Consider the following 22,032-nt stretch of genomic DNA (forward strand, 5'->3'; position numbering starts at 1 on the left):
CTCGACCACCCTCTCTGACCCTTTCTCTCTCTCTCTCTCTTTTTCCTCTTCCTTGTCTCTTTCGTTCGATCGAATCAGATTCCTGGGGTTCGAGGAAGAAGCGCTCGATCATTAGGGCTTCCCCGTAAGTTCTCGCATTCGTACCTTGGCGCCGTCCCCATCCTAAGTGATGGTCGACGGCGATGGACGTGGGGGTGGGTGAACGATCGGCCGTTGTTACGACTACGAAAACGCGCCCACGGGGGAAGAAAAAGGTTCGTGTCGAATTTGATTGCCGAGCGCAGAGAAGTCATCACGATAATCTCTTTTTTTTCCTCTCTCTCTCTCTCTCTCTCTCTCTCTAGTCATTTTGCTAGCTTTAAAGCTAACCTTTCGGCCAGGGATGCGACAGAATCGTAATGTCATCGCATTTGCGTTTGTCTCAGGTGTCATGGGTATATCGATCGTTTCTGGTTCTTTTTTTCTATTTTTTTTTTCATTCTCGGTCACGTTCCACGTGGGAAGGATGTGACGTTCCTTGCATCATATTGCGATTGCATTATCTTTATAATTTTTATAATTATAAAATGTGATATAAATAATATGTTCATATTTATTAAAGATATTATTATCATTATTATTAAAAATAAATTTAAAAGAAATTTAAACATTAAAGCCTCTCTTACGGACAATATAAAATATTAAAGTCCGCGTAGAGAGACTTTAACGCTTAAATTTGTTTTAATTTATCTTTAATAATTTTCTTATTATGATCTTTTACAAATAATTATGATGTAATGCAGAACAATGTATTATGGAATTAAAATTAAATTAAATTTGCTACATATATTTTTTTAAGAAGGATACTTCTTTTAAGCTAATTAAAAATATTTTATATATATTTTTAGAAATATCATTAAAACGTGCAATTTTTAAAACATACTTTTAAAACAGCAATAACTAAATAGCGCTTCCAACTCAACATTAAAAACTACTTTTAAACATTTCGCGATCGTACCCCCTGAGACGATCGGTGGTCTCTGGGCTTAAAAAAGAAGTCTTATCGCGCGAGAGGAGGAATGCACGCGCGCGGGGAGGGAGGCCCCAGAGCGCGCGCGCTCGTGAACAGTCATTAGATGAATAATAAATTGGTAAATCGAGGGTGTGGTTACGCGGCTGTGGAACGAGCGCCCGGGTTGCCTGGATACGAAAGCACCTACATCGGATCCTCCGACGCCCGAAGTTGGAGCCCTCCGCGGCGCGGGCTCGACCTCGCACGTGTGCACCTTGGATACGTGTGTGCGGAGAATCGTCGACGTTTCGTCCGTGTTTGAGTTGACGCGTGCGTATGTGTGTGCTCCGCCAGCTATAGGCTAACGTTATATCCGTACACTGCCGCGCACACACACACGTGTGCACGTACACACGTACGTGTACACGTATTCAGTATGGTCCTCCTCCGGCCGGAGTAAAATCAACCGGCCAGCAAGCTAAGCGCCGATCAATAACCGGGGACCTCGGTGGCTCTGCTCCGCGGAGTGTCTTCCGTGGAATACAAACGGTCCTCGTTATAGCGTTGAAGCATTCTGGAGAGGAAGGCGGTTCCCCATTCCGGATGAACTCAGCTTTCCAAGAGTCGCGATTAAATATTAAAAACGAAATGTTTGAAGTTTAATCTCAACAATAAATAGCGCATATATATTTATTAGAGAGAGAAGGAAAAGTATCGAGAGATTATTTTTAAACCTTTTTTACATATTTCGACATCTCTCTAGCTCCCTGGAAATATTTAATATTATTTGAAGAATTATAATATACATAATTCTTATTTTATTTAATTAATTATATAATATACATGATTCTTATTTATATAATTAAAAAAACAATATATATATAACAAAAAAATTTAGATTCTTGATTAACTGTATAAATAAACAATATTAAGAGAGACAGATATCTCGTCGCAATAATATCCGACTTAGTCACTCCAAATATATGATATCGGGAATAAGAAGCGTAGAGATAAAAAAAAGAGAAAGCTATCCGTGACAGATCACGTGTTATCGCTGCTCGATTAATCGATAGCGCGCGTCCCAAACAACGTCTGTCGAGAGGACGAGCGGAACACGGAGCCGTTGTACGTTTAGCTTTCGTGAAAATCGCGGTAACACCGCGCCTGGCGTGCTGAGAAACCGGTGAGTACGATGACGAGGCCCGTAGCCGTAATGGCGCCATTGTTCCCCGCGCCAGAAGAGAGAGATGTGCACGAGAATCGAGGTTACGCGAAGGGAGGGAACGCGAATTGGCATTTGCGTAATAAGAATACGAGAAATACTGCGACGTTGCGGATCGTACGATGATGAATCTCGAGATGTGCGCGACCGAGATGATGATACCGTTGCGTAACGTTGCGCGACGCGCGTCCTTTGGATGTTAGCGCAAAAACCGAGACGTAATTTTACGACGGCCAAGCAATTTTTCTCAATCTAAAGAGATACCTTGTAAAAGAACACCTTTATGTAAGAACGGTTAATTTATAATGAGAAGGATGGATATCCAAATCATCTGTTAAATTAATTATATTTCATTTTTCAACGTCTCTCTCTCTTTCTTTCAGCGTGAGAAATTAATTTGCATGGAAGATTGAAAGAAATAATTACGAAATGTTTTTTACATATTTTTAGTCGATCTTTAATTTCGACGATCGAGGGCTCGGATTAATATCTAAAAATCAAATTTAAATTACATTTAAAAAATCGAATTAAAAGATTAACATGAAAATTCAAATGAAATTGCCGAGATAAAAGACAGACTTTATATTTCTATAAAAATGAAGCTTCATAGCTTTCATTCAAATTTCTTTTTATATTATATACAAAATAATTTACTTGTTATACATAGAAATATTCAATTATGATATTTTCTTAAGTGTAAGAGACAACAAAATATTTCTTATTTTTTGTCACTATGACGTCATTGTGTTAGTTATCTCGAGCTTCGAAGAGTAAGAGATATATCTATCTCGTCTTAATGCGACGAACACGAGATATATTTTTGATTTCGATTTAATGCCGATCATTATCAGCGGGCGATAGTTTCTTAACAAAATTTATAATCATTCTAGAATCGTTCGACGCACGAATCTATGCGTCATCGGAGGGAAAGGATTATTGGAGCCGCGAGATAATTCGGAGGCAACCGAGTCGCGATTTCTCGTATAGGTTGCAACCGATGCTGATGATCTCTCGTAGCCAGCAATGCGGAACGGACGCCGACAGTCCTGTGCATTGTTCTGCCTTCTGAATAAACACTAATACTGCTAACCCACGCTCTTGAAAGATACTACACCAGTTCCCACGAGTTACGAACACGCGAATTCAAGGTACCGCTGTATTGTGATTACGGATATCTTACACAACGTTTATCCGAGCTTCGGGGACCGCCTCGAGATCTTCAAAGACAGAGTGAGAGAGAGAGAGAGAGAGAGAGAGAGAGAGAGAGAGAGAGAGAAAGATTATCGCGAAAAAATCCTCCCAAGTTCTTTATCTTCTAGGATTCGTGATTTTAATTGGGACGGCTCTCATAGCAATGGTACGTCGCATATAAATCTTGTCCGCGCGTTTCGTTCTTCACCGATTAAATATTCCCCTTTCTAAGTAATAAGGATAAATGGAGCTTTATTCAACCGTAGCGCGTGAACTTACATTTTTTTCTCAAGTTTATTTTACATTATTGTTAAATTATTGCGATTAATTAAATTTTCACATTTCTTAGCTTTCATATATATCGTGTACGAGAATACTGATGCGATGTAAGATTATTTGTAATAATACACCGAGCAAATTTAATCGATTATAGATTAGCTAAAACTCATCAAATTTTACAAGTTGAAAGAGAAAAAAAAATATATGTATATATTTACATATGTATTTGGAAAAACTGAATATAAATCGATTACTATTATAATTAGTATTTTTTATATCTATTTTTCCAAAAGTGAATTCATTTAGAATGTAAGGTTCAACGTTACGGTGTACAGATCTTGCGCTTCCTTTGAAGAGCGACTCATTAGCGACATTCCACGTCGTCGTCTGACTCATCAGTAATACTTTGGTCCGTACAGTTTTGCATACCTACGGACGCAAAGTCACATTGCGATATCAATTCCACTTTACAATTCCAGATATACCTCCAGATTAAAGATATGAAATGTTATCCGAAAAATTCCATTCAATAAAATTGAAATATAATATTTAATACCAGAGCAATGTATGCGCATGTTTTCTATTATTATATTTTTATCTAAAAAATCCTGTAACGATCTATACAAAACAGTGTCAATCTCGTAGTTGTGACCTAGAAATATTTAATTAACTACCTTAAAAGAGTCGCTGATGGAATAAAGTAATTTTCGCACATTTCCGTACCATACAATTAACATACTTCTAATCATCCAAAGTCTGTTGACATAAAATAATCTCGCGTATTACGCACAATACGTATGATATAACAAAACAAATGTACTCGCGATTGTTCCCGGCATTCGACATGAGTAGCTAACGCGATAGGTCTATATATATACCTCGTACCATCGGGCAATTTATACACAAGCGCGAGATTATATTCCTCGAACGCGAGAAACAGGAGACCCTTGATTGATAAAGGAATTAGTTTGCGGGGAGATAGGATCGCTTATCTACCTACATGTATCGAATCGGAGACTGAAGAAGATCTCCGCGTTCGTCGAAGGAGTCGTAACGCGACGCGCGGTGAAACGAGATGTTGCTGCGCGCCCGGCGTTGCACCGGGATCACAATGCGCGCGTTGTTATGGTTTTCGCGCGATGCACGTTGCTGTTCTGCACCGGGGCCGGATAACAGGATATACGGTGTCCGATGAACATCCCGCGCGCGCGGTCCGCCGCGGGGGCGAGGGCGGGGACGGGGGCGGGAGGGCGAGGGGACTCTCTCCCGTTATCGACCACGCGCGACACGTTTGCGCGCTAATAGATATACACGCTCCTTTCGATACTTCAACCCGATACCCCGGCATCGCCGTCCGCATTAAATGGCATGTTCGCGAGTCTTTACGATCGTGCTCGTCTCGTAAGCTACGGAAATGCGCTGCAAAAAATCAATGCAAATAGAATAATAAAAATAGAATTATTGTTCTTTATTTTAGGGAGAGAGACCTTATTTTTTAGGACAGAAATTTTATTTGTTCTTTTACTTTTTTAATTTCCGTGAAATTTGAAATAAAGGAGTTATAAAAGCTAGCAAATTAGATTTCTTTTGAGTGGAAATTGATTTATATTTCAATATTTTTTTATTAAAATATAGAGATATACGCTATTTTCGGGGACAGAAATCTTTTTTGTTCTTTTAATTTTTTAATTTCCGTGAAATTTAAAATAAAGGAGCTATAAAAGCTAGCAAATTAGATTTTGTATGAATGGAAATTGATTTATATTTCAATATTTTTCTATGATATTTTGCTATAAAATATAGCAGAGATATACAATTATATCTTATGGATTGTAACGAAATCGGTGATGAGTCAAATCTTTCACGATGATGCGTATACAGGACACACCTATCTGCACGATCCCACCCTCCTGCCTGCTCATCCCACGGGGGATAAAAATGACTTTGTACCGTGACGAAGTAACGTGACGCAGTGTACATTCAGTAGCCCGCAACGTGGGTTAGCGCCCGTGTTAAGTGGTACCCGTCTATGGAGGGATGCTGCCTTGACATTTAGGAGCGTGGCATTTAGCCTCGGGTCTCTCTTCCCCCTCGTTAAACATCCCTATGCAATTTCCTATCTGATCACGGGACACCGATATTAGGAGAGAACAACATCTAACCTCCCGCCTTTCCGGCTGACATAATCCCGTCATCAGAGGCGGCTCTATTAAAAGGCGGACTAAGTGGAAAAAAGAGGCGTCTGAAAACTTACGTATGCAAAAATCGTGATCGTGTGCAACGGTTTTAATTATCACGGTTTGCAAGATATATTCTTCTCGCGTTTGATTTTAATGTAACGTTTTATTTTTTTATATATAATTGATATAAACATATTTGTTAAATTGAAACGTACATTTAATTAGAGAGATTAATTTTGATAAAAATTATTTATAAGAAAAACTTGAACACTTCGTCTTTTTATTGATGTTTGTGAATGTGCAACATTTAGCGTTTCTAAATCTAGATATTTTGACCTCGGGTTCTAACAAGTATAGAGCCATTTCTGGTGCTGGTCTTTCATCCCCTTGTATATTTTTCTCATACTTTTAATAGCTCATGCGAGTGAAATCTACTTTTGTGTCGAGACATATTTTAGACAGACTTACACACGCGATAAAGGGAAGGCCCTCTTCCCCAGATGATATGGATAGGCGTATCAAATATGATAACATGCATTTACCATCAACATATTAATTTCTGTTGATGGATAATTATCTCATCATCATTATTTCCAAAATAGACGCGAATCATCCTCCACATGCAAATAAAATTTGCGATAGCATATTTTAATAATATATGTTTCATTATTATTATATGATATTTAATTTTCTACTTTTATTTTTCTCTCTAATATTACTAAAAAGCTTTAGAACGCTATTTTATAAATTATATTTGTAAAAGGAACTACTTTGATTATAAATAAATATAATAAATGTAATTAAATGTAATCAATATAAAAAATATTAATTTAATATGATTCATTCATCATTAAATCGCGTAAAAATGGAACGTAAAAGTGGAACAGCGATGTATACAAGCATAAAACAAAATATGAAGTTGCGATAAATACAGTTTATGACCATCACAATTTTTGATTGCGTCATTTACGACTGATCTTTCTCTCAGAGTCAGCTGCCTTTTGAGTAGCCACCTTCGATGACGATAATAAATATCCATTAATGTAGCCGGCGCGGGTAGGGGGATAGTTATCGCATCGCGAGCTACAGAGGCAGATGACTCGAAGAAGGTCCAGCTGCCTTCGATCACTAGCTTATTGTCGGGACCATCCGCTCTCGACGAAGATGCGAACAAATGTTTTAAAAAACAGCTGATGCATACTTTGTAGAATGTTAAAAATTTTTATACGGAGTAAAATGCGTAAACGTGTGATTACATGTTAATTCTAGCTCATAGAAAATCAATCATTAAATTAGATGTAATTTCATGAATGAATAATTTTATGATAAAAAAATAATTACCAGTTGGATGTTTTAATGATATGTATAATTTATATCTCGATATTATATAGAGAATAAATTAAAGCGGTATAATATTTCTTTAAAGCAAAGAATAATCTCTTGACTCGAGACGACGCTTTGTCTTCGGGATAGTTTACTTCACATTATATATTATCGACCGCAGCAGGTGATATCTGTGAATACTGACTCACGTGCACGCATACATCGATATGAGACTGGAAACGCGTATTTCGGAGAAGAAAACGGATGAAGGACGCGCTGTTGATACTTATCTCCTCTTTCATTAACTCTTTCGTTACTGAAGACGGCTGGAAGCAGTTTACACATTGTAGCCTTCGCGTATTAAGAGCGTCAACAGGTAATTACAATGTCTCCAAAAATAGCTACAAGTTTAACTTGTGAGAAAAAATAGCGTATATTTTGTGCTTGTCGATAAAAGAAATTTTTTTTTGCTCCAATATATTTTTTTTTTGCTCAAATATTTTTTTAACATATATAATAATTTATTGATAAAATTATATATTTATATATATTTCAGAGAGAGTTTCTCTCATTTCAGAGCATTTATAGTCTATTGAAATTTGCCGAGTCGATTTACATTTTTATCAAATTGTTCAAAATTATTCATCATATCATTTCATTTCACTAGATATAATCTAGTATCAAACACATCGATATCGTTTAAAACGTGATCGGCAGCACGTTCCTATTTTTCGTAACGCATTCCTCGCAGAGCTTATCGAGAGATTTAACAGGGAAAAAATGCGCGATATCAACTTGGCGACACATTTCACAGATCATCATTTCAAATGACAAAAAAAGAGATACAGACGCAGTCTGATCCGGCTGCGCATTGTTATCTCGGGTAGCAGGTGCCGCCTTACATGCTCCAAGATGAACAGCACGCGTCGTAACAAGAACACTCTTAACTCTTTACACACGCATTCCGCATCTGCAAGATGGTATGCGGCGGTTGCAGATGCGCGGACGACTATCTCGAGCGCGAGAATGCTGTTGACCCGATCGATTGGTCGATGGATTATTCACAAAAAGTACCCAAACGAGGCGCAATTTTCGCACATTTTCGGCGCTTTTTTTTATTAAAAAAAATATCTATTTTCGAATGTGTAATTTACGATTTACAAGACTCGAGTTTGGAATTTTAAAAAATTTTAAAATACAGATCTCTGCTTCTCTGCAGAAGAATTTTCGAGCTAGCTTCACAGGAGAGAAAATTACTCAAAAAACAAAATTATGCGCCTTTACGTTTTTTTTTCTGAAAATAATGTTATCGTCACGCGTCTGATGGATCGATTGACGCAGCAATTAGCCCCGGCGATCGATGTCGCGTCAAATGTACACGGCCGGCAGAGACGACGGCGGCGGCGTCGTCGTTTCACCTCTGTCGTCTCCGATTCCGGAGATAAAAGGGTGAGATCAACGGCCCAGACAGACGGAGGATCCTCGCGGTATTCACATCTTGAAAGCTGCCGGCACGCGCCTGCAGCAAGGTGTGCCTCTCACTTTATTCATCCACCTCCGGTCTTCGGGCGCAGGAGCAGCTGTTGCCGGGGCCGGAGCGCATGGCGCGTGCCACCAGGTACCTATATAATAAAAAAAACCGGGAGATAATGTCAGGGTGCGTGGCACTACGCCACCGAGGACCCTGAAGTCGATCGGCTAGCGAGACGGAGAGGGGAGAGAAGACGCGCGGGAACTTTTTAGCTTCTACGCGATCGAGGGGTGATCGCCGACTGTGACGTGGCACGTAGGTGGGTGCGAAAACTTGATCGCCTTGGATCGGACAACGTGAATTCGCTTGTCCGTCTCTCTAGGCCCAGGTGCCGCGGCAGACTTTTCGCTTAGCCTATGCCCTTACTTAAGCTCCTCCTGATTTTAACGCGTTCATTGACATTAAGATCTCTCTGTCAATATTTCTAGAAACTTTAAATGGGAAGAAAGAAATATTCCAGCATTTTTTGCGATTTATTTCGCGGAAAATATTATCTTCTTATTTAAATATGTTAAAAATTGAATGTTTTTTAATGAAAGAATACAGAGAATGTTTAAGATATATATGTGTATATATTGTGTGGTAATAAGTATGCAATATGCGCGAAATAAGTACATATACATTTTTTCTTTAGTTTCTTAAATATATATAATAAATCTTTTATGACACAATTTGTATTTCTCAAAGGTCTTCTTCATATGTTTTTCTTTTATTTGTCAAAGTTAAATTATTAATGTAAAAACTTAAAATATTATTTGTCATGAGCATTGATTTTCTACTCTCGTTAACGATACACAGATATTTTATTTAATTAGATGCACATAGAAATCATTTCCTCACACTCATTATTTGTTCTCTAACTTGGAATTAATTATCACATATGCCATCTATCATAATTCGTAACGTCTATCATAATTTTTGCAAGCGTAACTTTATTACTTTTATTCATTATTATGATTGTACGACACATACATTTGTTTTTGATTTTCGAAAACTTTCTAAGAAATATATTCGGGATTTTAATATTTCCATTTGAAATTGTTTTTTCTCTGTCTCTCTCTTTCTGAAAGAAGTGATGTATTAATTATCTTCATATATCGCTCAATAAAGAATAGAATTACTAGAAACTTGTAAGAAAAGTTTTAAATTAAAAATTTGAGGATAAGATTTGACTTGGTTCTATAAGTCTACTTTTTATTTTTGTTTTACTCGGATTATATATATTTGTGAAATCAATGAGAAACTTATTTTATTGAATTGTTATTTTATTAAATTCAGATGTATATCATTTCTTTTACGCGAACATATATTCATCGCTTGAAAAAAAAAATGTTTAATCATATTTGTTACACATGTGACCCGTTAGTCGATTTAAATACCCTATTTATAACCTAAGATTTCGCGTATCTCCTTCGATATTATCTCCATCGCCGGTATTGAAAGCAATGAAGTATTATTTCACATTATATATGGGACATCTATATTATACGCGCGACTACCAGTAACAACACCGTTTAGAAATAACTGTAATATTACTTTTTCACAAGTGACTAACCGCGCTTACCGCATTTCGATATTCTAAACCTGCAATAATCGTCTCCGTGACAGGGACCCGTGAAGATCCCTGTTTTTCCCCATCAATTGGTTGGAATTTTCGCGTCGACGATTTTCCACTTCGCATCAACTGTAAAAGAATGGCAAGAGCGCAACATTAGATCTGGTCGATCAAGTCTATAGTAAAATAAGTCTATCAATTATTTTAATCTGATAAGAAACTTTTTTAATGATACAAAATTTTTCAATAGTTGACCCAATCTTTTAGATGCCAGAATTAAATATAATATTAAATATAATATTTTGCAGGCTGGATTAAATTGAAAGTCTGGGATGAAATGTAAAAAATCCCAGATTTTAATTTACTGGTCGATAATGTATAAATTTTTTCTTCAATTCTTGACCTCTTGACCAAGAATCGAGGGATTGATTGGCTAAGAGACTTCCGTTACTGTCGCAAAGTAGGCCTGGCGTGACAAGGCGGTCTTTTACCAAGTCGCGGCTGCTGGTCGACCTGCCATACAAACACCAAGATATCGGGCCGCGATCGTCGCATCTTTACATCTGGCGAATTTGCAAAATGATCACGCGTATTCTGCAATGCGCCGCACTGACCGCTGGCATTTCTCCGTGAATTTAAGATAAGAGCAGCGTGATTTTACGCGCTGTGCGATAAGCTGAGGAATGTCAAAACGTTGCGTTAATATGATTCGTTTCGATCACTTATCTTGATGAGATTCTCGCACTGTAATTTTATGGAACAGAGAACAATTTTGAGAATAAATTGCAGAAAAATAATCACTGAAATTTATAATTTTTCAAGCAAAGTATATTATTAATATATTATTTTCAACTTAATATCATTTATACTCTTTCAATTCTACATATTAATACATTTAATTTTTAATTTTTTAATTAGTTTTAATATTTAACTTTTAAATAATTTTTAAATTTTTAATTAAGAATTTTGAAAAATATAAAAAGTCGATTGTGTTCGAGACACAAGAGATGTTGTAGCACTCGAGTAATTTTGCTTGTTAATTTTTTTATTTTTTTTCTATTTTTTAATTGTTCTCAGATAATTATGTGGTGTATAAATTCTCTATAAATTAACGAAAGAATGTTTGGCGTAGCGAATTTAAGTAACGCTCGCCGCAGCAAGGAAATCGGCTTTTAAATCCCGTTACTATTTAATTTTGGACGTTTCGTTCACGCGCCAGCATGGAGGCTCCCAAACGCGTGCGATGACCGCTCATGCGGGTGCCGACGTTCACATTATGCACTTTGGAGCTCGATGTTAATGATTACGCACGCGCTGTTCCGATCGCTCGTGTTCCTTTACTCTAACAAAAAAAACCGGGGTGCATTGCATACGAAATCAAACCAGTCTCTCTTTCTCCTCTTTCTAAAAAAAAAAAAATAATAATTTACAATAAATAAATGATAAACAAATAATTTACAATAAATAAAAAAATGATCTGCAATACATAATTTACAATAAGTAAAAAATCAGGAAAATGTTATAAAAAAGAAAGCAAAAAAAAACATTACATTCATAAAAATAAATCGCGAGAGCATCATCGGAAGTATCCGGGCATCCCGTTAATCGCGAGAAGAGTCTGCGCGAATAAATTCCATAAATCTTTACGTTCCCCATTTCTCCTCTCTCGTATGATCCTCGGGCCGCGGATTTAAGGTAGCCGAAGGATTCGCGTGAGCATTAGATTCGTGGACACACATAGGCGAAGGAGATAGGCGGATTTAGCGGGCAGGCAAGCGAGCGAGTGAGCGAGCGAGCGAGCAAGCAGGCGAGCGAGAGCTGGCTGGCAGGCAGGCAAGCAGGCAGGCAGGTAAGCGGGCAGGTGCAACGCTGATGTTGCCTGAGGACTGAAACAGCTGTCGTCTTGCCGTGCCCTACTGCAGGCGCACGCGCCGACCGCATCCGCATTTACATTACCTTGCGTTACCATTCTCGCTCTCGCTCTCTTTCTCTCTCTCTCTCTCTCCTTTCCTCTCTGTCCGTTCTCTCTCCCGGTTTTAATCGGCATCTTCGCGTAACGGTCGTCGATCCCGCGGCGGATGAACGTTTCCTAGAAAAACCGACCCGATCCCGCCCGATGCGTCGCGACGCGACGTGCAGAACGCCCGCGTCTGGTCACGGCATATATCGATCGGCTCCGCGTATCTGTATATTCTCCCTCTTTCTCTCTGGCTGGCTGCTGTTCGCTCACGCGAGAGATACCTATTTACCTACGTATGCGGATGTTTTTTATTTTAATTATGCATTGCGCGGATCGGGGGAATGATTTTAAAACGATACAGGCATTGTGAATATATACGCGGAATTGTAGACTGATGATTAGATTAATTGTTTGTTTGAAAGGATCGATGTACAGCTTGTATCTATCTCGCAGAATCTACGTAATTTGTTTAATGTTACTTAGGCTCGAGAGATTTTTTTTCAACTCTTTCCGTTTGATTTGAAATTTTTGTTTTGCATTCGTTGTATTTTTCTTGCCCGGTCGGTTTATTTAGTATTCATTTTTTATATTAATATAAACAATAATTTATACATTCTAAGAATTGCATTTGAATACACGATACAATATGATATTGGATAAATTTCGCATATCATATTTTATTTTATCATACTTTTAAATATTTTGATGATTTGCAATTTAAAAATTTTTAATATATATATATAAGTATGCTTTTGAGAAATTGTCACCACTCACTGGCACCTGTATCCTCTCTCAGGTTAGGAACTCTAGTTCATTGGCCGAGGAATAGCGCATTCCATCCCTCCATAAGCCATGAGATGAGAGAGGGCAGTCCTTTAGAAGGGCTTTAAAAAGTACCCTTACTGTGAAAAGGTACGAAAAAGGGGCGTATCAGGTTGTTTAAGCCATATATGTATGCTCAGGTAAAACTTTCTTCTCCAATATATTCTACAAAATTTCAACGGCAATTAAAGAAAAACGGTCCCAAAAGCAGGGAATCTTTTCTTCGTTTATTTTTATGTCCCATAGTGCTACTGAGAATAGAATACTATTCCTCCAATAAACCTTTCGACTTGGAATTTGCAATGAAGGAGAATATAAGTATGACAATGGTGGCAGCTTCATCTTTAAAATCATCCTTTTACATCGGAATTTTTGAATTTCCAACTTTCTATAACATCAGAGAGAGAAGATGGAATAGAATACAATCTTTAAATATTAATCGTATCGTATTAAAACGTTTATTTAAGATAAAATATAAAATTGCAATATAAAAAAGAAAGGAAACAAAAGCAAGAGAAAATAAACACAATTTTCAATTTTAAAATTTTTTAATTTTTCTATACAATTTTATCCAAAGGAGCCACACGTGTCATTGCTTCTCCAAAGAGGAAAATTATGAAATATATAATATGAATACCTTTGACGCGTTAGAAACATCATTTCGAGAGAGAAAATATATATAAACGTTATAATCTTTCTTATCAAATCTGATTTTCGCCGGGGGAAATTAGCAATGTGCACACAGCTGGAGAGAACGCGCGCGTTCGAACGTAAAGAACGCAAAGTTTGGTAATCGCAAAAATATTCTACCTCTCTATATCAGCTCTGTTCTTTCCGCGTATGTGCTTATCTGCCGCGTTGATCATGCTGTTACGGTTTACGTATAGCGAAGCATGTGAAATTAACGAAATAAGGCGGCTATGTTGTATCGTTACTTACGGGAGTTATTTTATTTTTAATTATCAGATATTTTCACGCGCAAATTGATAAGTTATCGAAATATGAAAAGGTTTCGTCTCTCTGTGTGTGATGTGGATGTCATCGTTTTTTAGAAAATATCTACGACTTTCAAATCACGCATATATTTATAATATTGCACACTTGCGCACAGTTGGAAATTATAAATTGTTATTCATATATAATTATTCATTTTTACTCGCGATTAGTATAATTAAAAGCATGTTATTGTGATTAAATGCGATGCTATACCTTCAATCTTTTTTTATGTGCGTGTTTTGAAATATTTAAAGGCATATTTTATCGCTACAATTATCAACAGATTACAAATAAATTTTCTCCTAAATAAAGATACCCGGGGCAATAAAATAAGTTAAATAAATCTGCATGTGTATATGTATAAAAAGACATATGAGAAATTTTCAGATTCGAATACTTCTCTTCCGAGAACGTTGCTCCCAATTTTGATTAGCTGACAACAACAATATCCGGGCGTGACCGGTGAAAGGATTAGCGCGGTTGCGCTTCCTAGAAAACTTTCCATGAGAGAGAATCAAAACAGAATATCGGAGCTACGTGGAAAGCCATTATGCATTATGCAACCATGGAGTCGTTCGGAAGAGACCCGGGGACAAAAGGAAAAAGGGAACGAATAGCCGATACGCCGTTTATCGCTATCGGGAGCGAGCGTCTTTTTTACTCCTCCTACACCTCCGCCGCGCAAAGTCGTCAAACGAGAATACAACACAAGCATCGGCACTCTTATCGGCACCCGCCCCTGTTTCCCCTGTGATGATTATGCCTACAACAGCATTCTCCTCTCTCCCAGATATGATACATATTTCTTTTTTTTTCCGTAAAAAGCATGGAAAAACGACGTCCATTCCCCTTGCAGGTTTATGTGTCGCGATATCGTGCTCCTTACTTCGAAATTATTGTGTAACTTGTAGGAATTATTATATGTATATGTTATCTATAGCATATATGTTATCTATAGCAATTCTAGTCTTTTTTTTTTTCCCGAAGCGTATCGTTATTTTCTATCAAATATTCACGCCAATTGCTTTCTACGCCCCATGTAGGATTATTTTTCGATTATGTTAAATTTTATCCAACGCGACAGTTGATATTATTTTTATTTTGCGAGATTCTACGCGCTTAACTTCTCGCCATTATAAAAACATTCTCGTTCTCACGTGCCTTTCGCTTTTCTCGGAGAGACTTGCGCAGAAAAACTCTATAACTGGCGCGCTCTAACGCGTCATTAAACGGAGATTCCCGAATCGTACGAGGCAATTTGGCCATAACTGGCGAGCAGGTGGCCGCACGGTGTAAACATGGCGAAATGCCTCCTGGAGGCAACACAATAGCGGGCGTGCGTAGCACGAGCATCGGCAGTAGCGCGGTTCTTCGTGCTCTCTCGAAACACATAGGGGAAAAGAGAGCGAAAGATAGGGAAAGAGAGAGAGAGAGAGAGAGAGAAAGAGAGAGAGAGAGGCAGAGGGGGAGATGCGCCGGTTTCCTCTACTCGGTAAAAAAGGAAAACCAAGATCACGTGGCATGTGCGGAGTGAAAGCGCGGAGAGCTAAGGCTGGATGCGCCTTAGTTAACGATCGGCGTGGCCAATAAGAGATGGTAAGGGCGCCGCTCATCGGTCATAATATATCGCGGCATCACATACATGTATACACATATATACATATTGCGAAAATCTCGCGGTGCATGGATCCAGCGCGCGCAACTGTTGCAACCGCAATTCGAATTTCGCATAATGGATAATTCGCATTGCGTCGTCGCTCGTCATAAAATGCGATCGAGCAAAAATAAGGCCAACGCACATGCACACACATGTGCGTTGCGTTAGTAAATTCAATCGCTTTGCGCAGACAGTGATACCGCGGAGATTTTAATTGCAGCGGCGTGTTGAATGAAAGAATGAAGCGCATCCATATTTCGCGCATCAATAATTACACGTGTCGTAATTATGTTTGAATTATAAATTATACGTTTCTGCGCGAAATACAGAAGCTTTCATAGCAATTAAGTTAATTAAGTGCTGTAGAATTTACACATACATATATTTTGTTTTAGCAAAAATTTTCATTATTATATATTTTTATTATTAATAAAATTATTACAATTTTCATTATTTTTTATTTTTATTTTTATTTTATTAATAAAATTTTATCAAAGAGTTCTCTGATAATATATTTTCATAATTTTATTTGCGTTTGTTTTCTGTTTGACAGATAGAAGCATTATATACTATACATTATATTATAGAAATTTACAAGGAAACGATTTAATATATTTTCATAATAATTTGAGAGAAGAATTAATATATTTAATATATTTTTATAATAATTTGAGAAGAATTAATATATTTAATATATTTTTATTTTCCAATTTTTAATTCCGCGTCATCTAGTATATGATTTCTAGAAATTCGAGGTGTGAAAATATCAAATAGAAAGAAAGAAAGAAAGAAAGGAAGAATACACACAGAGAACAGAAAAAATGCAGACGCGCGCTTTGCGTCCCTGCGTGTAAGCGAGCAGCGATATTTACATAACAATCGCGGATCACGTAACCGTCTTTGCCTTCTCCCGTTGACGTGTGCGTCCGTCAGTCTATCTGTAGGTGTCGCGTACCGATATTCCGTATATATACGCGACTTGGAAAGCCAAGTAAACGCCTCCTCTTGCGCGAATTGCGTTATTTCAGCGCGATACAATCGAAAGTACCAGCCTCGGATAAGAAGCAACAAAAAAGAGAATCGCGAGTAAGTTATTACATTTGCTAACTTTTCATTATTTTAATGATTTATTTCCCCAACGTAAATATAAATTTCTATCGATATGACAAAATTTTATGATGATTTCTCACAATTATCTGTACAATTTTTATACATATATAGTACATATTTTTTTTTAAATATATAAAAATATAAACTTTCTGTATTTTGGAAGGAATGAGGGAAAAATATCTTGAATAATGTATCTGTTTATTTACATCTTATAGGCCTAGATTTTTACGCATATTTTTTTCGTTTTATGTAAAATGACATTGAAAGGGATAAATTCTAAAAATCTGTATCGAATTTAACAATGCAGTTATCTATATCGCATATTAATAACTATTTAAATTTAATGATCCGATTAATCTGATTCAGCGCCGAAAGCGGCGGTTATACGATTATATAGATAAGGGTGCGATTATTGGTTTTAATTGCGTTATAGCGTTATTGCGTGATGAAGCGGCAAAACACTTTAGATGAGCTATGCGAACAAAGTCGACTATTCGTGACGTGTGAGCTTGAACTTGAGATCACATTCCACTTAACGCAGACATATATAAGGCTAAGTAATAATACAAGTGCGGCGTAGCGGATAAAAATTTACCACATGGACAAAATCGTTTAAATTTGTAAATAATATCATATACATCATGGCATTTGTCTGGAATCAGAGTGACCGATAATGTTTGACTTGAAAAGGATATTTATATATGAAAAAGTCTGTATTTTTGTTTGCAAAATTACAAAATTACATTTTATTCCAAATTATTACAGAAAATATATGTTTCTAAATATTAAATAATGTTTAAATGTATAAAAATGAAATTTTTTGTGCTTGGATTTATAAATAGAGGTAATTATTTATTGATATCCTCCCTCCCGCGAGGGTTTTTTTCAAAAAACTGTACTAAAGGATCCATATATATATATATGTGTGTATAATATTCTAAATATATTTCTCCCTAGTTAATCGCATAATGTCTATCATTAAGAGGAAACGTAGTTGGTCAAGGACTCTCGATGTAATAGTGACACACGCAATGATGTAGCGGCAGAAATCAATAATCTATGACAGGATAATAGGGACTAAACTACCCCTATTCAATATCTTGCATAAAGATTATGATAGTTTTATTCTCATTATACACTCGCGTACAAGAATATTTTTGCGATATTTGACTCTAGCAGAGCATTAATAAAGATGACATAAAAATTAATGGAAATTAAAAATATTTCTAATTAATCGCGATCAGAGTATTTTTCTCTGTCCGCATTACAAGACTGTATTTATTGTTAGTCGTGTGAGATAAATAAAATAGATGAGAATATCAGACTCGCGCAAAAAGTCGTTAAGCTCTTCGTGTTCGATCCATCAACACGAACGACCCGACGAGAGAGGGAGAGAGAGAGAGGATCGCTAAAAGAAATTAGAATAACGCAACGCAGCCATTTCCAGCCGTCCATCGAGGACACAATTCGAGGAAAAAAAAATGACAAGAGGGCGAGAGGGCTCGCCGAGGATATTAGGTGTCCCGGGAACGATTCATCGCGGTGACGCGAAAAGGGTGGCGAACGAGAGAGGAAGAAGAGGAGGGTGCCGTACAACAACCGGCAATACCCCGGGATAAAATTGATTCCCGCATGTGTGGCGCATCAATGGCCCCAAACAAATCGTCAAAGTGATTTTATGTTGTGGCCGGTATCGCGATGGCAACCGCCACGGCCGTCATGGTAACGCCGCTGGCTCATTCGGGGGCTTTAATTCACAAACGTACGCGGACGCCTCCACAATAGCACCTTCGTTCGAGATAACCCGCGTGGAGGAACGACGCGTATACTTATTTTTCGCCACTTTCACGGCGAAAGAGGTCGAAGGGCGAGGGTACCGGCGAAAAAGGGGCGTACGAGATGGAGAGAGAGAGAGAGAGAGAGGGAGACGAGAAGGGTGAGAAAAGAGAGAGATACGGGTGGGCGGAAAGAGGGAAAAGCCCCGGAGAGGGCTCGAGGGGTGGAAAGATGGCGAAGGTGAGGGACGGAGGGAAATGAAAAAAAGGTGAGCGAGCTGCTACACCCCACGTGTGTGTTTCTCTAAGCGTTGCCATGACGACCCTTCGGCGTTCGTTACAGTAATGGGTTGGGAGAACAGCGTCGGAGGCGCTCGAGTCTCCCACGCTTGTCGGGGACACCTGCTTTAGCCACGATTATCCCGTTGAAAGAAGGAGAGACGGCTCTATCGGGCGAGATTTTTAGTCGATCCCGCTATTTTTCGTACTTCTACTTGTCTTTACACTCGCGATGTCGTGTCGGTTATAGATAGATTTAATCTCCTCCCTCGATAGATTTAATTCCTCGAACCGGTATTTTTGATACAACAACTGATGTAACAATGATCTAATATGTCAACGGGAGCGTTAATAGAATGATAGAAGCTGTTAGATATATATGTATAAAAGATGTTTGAGCATTATGTATTCCTTCACGAATCAACCGACTTTTCCTCCAATAAACCTGATCACAATCGCTGTAATAAACTTACACGGCATTGTTATTGAAACATGTGTACCGCGAGCTACTCTCTGATTCGCGTGAGGAAAGTTTTCTCTTCGCTTTTAATGAAAAATTCCACAGTTACGAGAGATTATCTTACGTAAAAAAAATTCGTATTACTATTTTTTTATCATATAAATGGATTAGAGATTAAAAGATAACTTTTTTTTAATCGTGATAGAGAAAATTATTTTTCTCTCTCTCTCTCTCTCTTTCTCTAGCAAAGCAAGATTATTATATCAATTTTTTATGTAAAAAATTTATATTTGAAAAATTGCTGATAAACTTTCTTCCTCTCTCTCTCTCCCTCCCTCCCTCTCTCTCTTTCTTTCTCTAGCAAAGCAAGATTATTATATCAATTTTTTATGTAAAAAATTTATATTTGAAAAATTGCTGATAAACTTTCTCCCTCTCTTTCTCTCCCTCCCTCTCTCTCTCTTTTTTTCTAGCAAAGCAAGATTATTATATCAATTTTTTATGTAAAAAATTTATATTTGAAAAATTGCCGATATAATCTTTTAAGACCAGAACAATCTTCCACAACTCGTGATGAGACAGTAACCTGAATATATTTTGCAAATGTGCGGCAGTTGAAGCGGCACATGCGGAAATCCATGATCGAAGTAGCGACATGAAAATCTCGCGTGACAATTTTTATCTGAAATCGCGACTGCTGCCATTATATCCGAAACGTGAGCTCGTGCGAGAAATTGTAGGAAGATAACTTCTCACGCATCACACACCGTTAGACTGTAAAAATTGCATTTGGTCTCTCTGATAATAAATATCGATGGAAACGTTTTCTCGCGTTTTTCAATATACGGTTTTCTTAAGCGCGCTCTTCGAGATTGAGCTGCAAATAAATTACGCCTATATTTACACCTAATTATTATATGAATTCGATAAAATTTTTTCACATTTTTACAGGAACTTGCAAATAGTAAGGAAAAATCTAGAAACTGTTCTCTGTATTTTTAATATTTTTTAAATACATATTTTTTTATATTAATATCTCTTATATATTTTTTAAATTTATTATACATAATTAATATAATTGAATTATACGTATAATGTATTATAACTATAATATATTTAGAATACAAATTAACATAATCATTTACCTTTTATCTTTCGTATAACTTAAAGGAGAGGGAAGAGGATAACTAATTATTCTAATTACTTTATATATATATGTATATACATAACATGTTGCTAAGAATATATTATCTTGAATTTTACAATTTATCTCCCTTGCTCTTCTCCCGTTACGTTTTACTTCTCATTACTATTCACGCAATTACTTGAAACGCTCGAGTATCGCGATCTCGACGCGACGCAAATAAAGTTAGCATATCGTCAACCACCGTTACGAGTTGCTTCCTGACGTCGGACTGCTCGTGATTACGTTCAAACGGAGCAGTAACGAAATGGATTCGCGGCTGATCAAAGTGGGACGCGTGGGTCTCGGTGAGCACGCGAAAAGCCGACTTCCGGTCCCTCTATACCGCTCTTCGTGCATCAAAGAGACGTCTTCGCCACCTCTTGGCTCGATCCCTCGTTATATCTGTATTTCTTTTTTTTTGCACGACGCTGCCACGCGTTTCTCGACAGTGGAGTTTGGCTCGGCCTTTCCCACACGTGGGATTGTTTGCAATGACCTCTGACTCCGTTCGGCGCGTACGTCACAACATCATCGTTACATTCACGCAATAGCCGTCTGATACTCGAGGCTAATCAGGATTCTGACGCTCTTCCTCTCTTCCCTCGCCTTATGAATTCGCATGAATATTAATCGAGCTCGATCATTCATTGATCTTCACCAATTAGGGTCGCCCAGGATGCTCTCTACGTTACTCTGATCATGGTCGTGCGTCATCGTATCTAATATTCGCTTTTAAGTTTGATCGCGAGAATTTTCAAATTTGATTTATTGATATATTTCATTTTCTCTCTTATTTGTTGATACTGAAATATATGTCAGTACAATAATTATAGCAAATAGTGAGCAGTGATATATATTTATTTTAATATTGTTTACTTCTGACAAGGCATAATATGTTGAGCCTCAATGATTTTTGAATTTTATCTGCCGCACATTTTAATAGATGTATATATCTCAATATGTGTATTTTGCATGTGTGTATTTCACACTTTTTCTGTATTAAAGCTGCATAGACAAATATAAACAAATGGATTAATTACTCATAATTAAGTATTTTCATGAATCGATTGTAAAACATAGGCGATAAGTCAAAAATTTGCTTACTCTTTACGTCTTATTGCTAATGTTTTTTCTGTGTCGTGGCTTTTGAAATTAAAAATAGAATTCTATTTTGAATTTTGTCGCGAATTATAGATCGTCTGAAATAGACTTTAAACCTTAGCTTTATAAAGATTGTGTGTGCATAAAATTTATTATGTAACAAAAAATTACAATTAAAATTTAATACGTGTTGGGAATTTTAACACGTTAAGATTCTAAATCGATCGGAAAAAAATAAAAAAAATTTACAATTTGCATACGTAACGCATATTGTTTTTCTTGGTTAGATAATATCTTGAAAAATGTTTTTCCTTTATATCAGTATATTATGTATATTTCGTACATTACACGCACATACGCGCGTGCAGAAGCAAAGACCACACATTTATGTGAACATGCAGTATTTAAGGATCA

At 37.2% G+C, this 22,032-nt stretch overlaps 1 protein-coding gene across 1 annotated transcript in view; it reads left to right on the forward strand.

The window, feature by feature from the left end:
- The first annotated feature begins 16,659 nt into the window (after positions 1-16,659).
- LOC105254215 (ras-responsive element-binding protein 1) overlaps positions 16,660-22,032 on the forward strand; it is a 66,637-nt gene continuing 61,264 nt past the window's right edge. The window contains exon 1 of the mRNA XM_025408620.1: positions 16,660-16,793. The gene's annotated coding sequence lies outside the window, so the exon portion shown is untranslated. The remainder of the gene's footprint in view (positions 16,794-22,032) is intronic.

Source organism: Camponotus floridanus, unplaced genomic scaffold (assembly GCF_003227725.1).
Source record: "Camponotus floridanus strain SB8 unplaced genomic scaffold, Cflo_v7.5 scaffold22, whole genome shotgun sequence".
In the NCBI taxonomy this organism is placed as follows: Eukaryota; Metazoa; Arthropoda; class Insecta; order Hymenoptera; family Formicidae; genus Camponotus; species Camponotus floridanus.